Source organism: Ziziphus jujuba, chromosome 5, assembly GCF_031755915.1.
Source record: "Ziziphus jujuba cultivar Dongzao chromosome 5, ASM3175591v1".
Classification (NCBI taxonomy): Eukaryota; Viridiplantae; Streptophyta; class Magnoliopsida; order Rosales; family Rhamnaceae; genus Ziziphus; species Ziziphus jujuba.
This window is the reverse complement of record NC_083383.1, coordinates 21,984,901-21,987,360: the sequence shown is the minus strand read 5'-3', so window position 1 is coordinate 21,987,360 and position 2,460 is coordinate 21,984,901. Positions and strand designations below refer to the sequence as shown.

Sequence of the window (2,460 nt, the reverse complement as noted above, 5' to 3'; positions counted from 1 at the left end):
CAAGCCATAAGGGGTACTTGGGTATGTATAGACCAAGGAACTCAAGAAGGTGCAATGGCCAACCAAAGAGAAGATGATTTGCCCATATGCGAGTATGCTGCTCACAAGAAAGTTGGTGATTTGTCTTGCATAAGGAGACCACCCATTGAAGCAAACAATTTTAAAATTGAAGCATCTACTACTTCTTTGCTTAATAATGTTCAATTTTGTGGTTTGCCTCATGAAGATCCAAACATGCATATTTCTAGTTTTCTTCAATTGTGTGATATGTCTAAACAAAATGGTGTTTCTGATGATGCTTTTCGATTAAGACTTTTTCCTTGGTCTCTTAGAGACAAGGCAAAAGTGTGGTTAAATTCTTTACCTGCAGGTACTATCACTACATGGGATGCTATAGAGACAAAATTCCTAGACAAATTCTTTCCTCCATCAAAGACCGCAAAATTGAAAAGTGATATAAACAATTTTTGTCAATGGGACCAAGAGACTTTGTATGATGCATGGGAGCGCTTCAAGGAACTATTAAGAAGATGCCCACACCATGGTTTTCCAACATGGATACAGGTACAGATTTTCTATAATGGTCTAGATTATGGTAACAAACAATTGGTAGATGCAGCTGCAGGAGGTTCTTTAATGAAGAAGAGGCAATCAGAAGCATTTGAATTAATTGAAGAGATGGCCCATAATAACTACCAATATCCAAGTGAGAGGAGACTAAATGGAAGAAGTCAAGTAAAGGCCGTGGAAGACGTTGATATTAACAACTTAGGAGCTCAACTTGCAACCCAATTCATGAAGACCTTGAACACTCAATTTGGTCAAATAGGGGTGAATTCTATCCAATCTACTAATAATTTTTTATTTTGTGATTTATGTGGTGCTCATGATCATAAGAGTGTGGATTGCCAAGTTGGAAATCCCTTTGCTTCTGATGATGTTAATTTTGTAGGGAACTTCCAAAAGCAACAAAACAATCCATATTCTAACACATATAATCCAGGATGGAGGAACCACCCAAATTTTTCATGGTCCAACAACAACCAGCAAGGGTCTAATCAAGGACAAAGTGGAGGGTTTCAAAGACAACAATTCCAATCTCCATTCTACCAAAAGCCGCAACTTGCACATCAAAATCAAAATTCTTCTCAAGCTCAAACTCAATTTTCTTCACTTGAACAATCCTTGCAAGAGTTATCTAATAGTACTAATTCTTTCATGCAGAGAACTGAGCAACAATTGACAAACCATAGTCAAATGTTCAACAACCAAATGGCTGCAATCAAAAGCTTGGAGAACCAAATAGGTCAATTAGCAACTCAATTCCAAAGAAGTCAAGGAACTTTGCCAAGCCAAACGGAGAAGAACCCAAAGGAGCAGGTTCAAGCCATTACATTAAGAAGTGGAAAGCAAGTAGCCGGGCCTAAAGAAAGTGACAAAGGGATGGTAATTCTTGATGATGAAGATGAAGAGAGCCCTATAGACTCAACATCACACTTGGTCACACATGACAACTCAAAATCAAATGTGGAGCATAATGAGGCTTATAGGAGAAAAGATGAAGGTTTAAGTGATGCCATGAAGTCTCCACCAACAAAGTACATACCACCACATGTAAGAGAGGCCGAGAGCTCACCAACTGGATCAAAGAAAGTTGAACCAGCACCTTACCTAACCAAACCTATTGACAAGCACAACGAAAATGAGGATAAGAATCAAGCCTACAAGAAAATCCCACCTCCAACTTTCCCATCTAGGTTTAGGAATGAAAAGTTAGATAATCAATTTAAAAAGTTTCTTGATGTATTTAAGCAATTGCATGTAAATATCCCTTTCATAGATGCCTTAGAACAAATGCCTTCCTATGTTAAGTTTTTGAAGGAGATATTGTCAAACAAGAGGAGGTGGGAGAATTATGAGTTAGTAGCTTTGAGTGAGGAGAGTAGTGCTAGGTTACACCATAGGATTCCACCCAAGTTAAAAGATCCAGGAAGCTTTGATATCCCGTATAACATTGGACATTATAATTTTATGGCTCTTTGTGATTTAGGTGCTAGCATTAATTTGATGCCATATAGCATTTACAGGAAGCTTGGAGTGGGAGATGTGAAGCCTACCACAGTGACTCTTCAAATGGCAGATCGAAGCATAAAAAGGCCAAGGGGAATATTGGAGGATGTACTTGTAAAAGTAAACAAGTTCATATTCCCTGCAGACTTTGTGATACTTGATATGGAGGAAGATGACAACATTCCAATCATTCTTGGAAGACCATTTCTTGCAACCGGACGTGCCCTAATTGATGTACAACAAAGGCAAGTAACCCTTAGAGTACTCAATGAGGAGGTAAGTTTTCAAATCCCTAATGTTGTTAAATTTCCTAATCTTGATGAAATTTCTTGCTGCTTTCTTGTTGATGCATGTGATGAATTGGTAAATGATATGGCAAAGGAAAGTAAT

At 38.1% G+C, this 2,460-nt stretch overlaps 1 non-coding gene across 1 annotated transcript; it reads right to left on the bottom strand.

The window, feature by feature from the left end:
- Positions 1–441: 441 nt before the first annotated feature.
- LOC132803938 (small nucleolar RNA R71) lies at positions 442–548 on the bottom strand. The gene has a single exon (XR_009639226.1). It is a non-coding gene; the product is annotated as a small nucleolar RNA R71 (small nucleolar RNA).
- Positions 549–2,460: the final 1,912 nt, after the last annotated feature.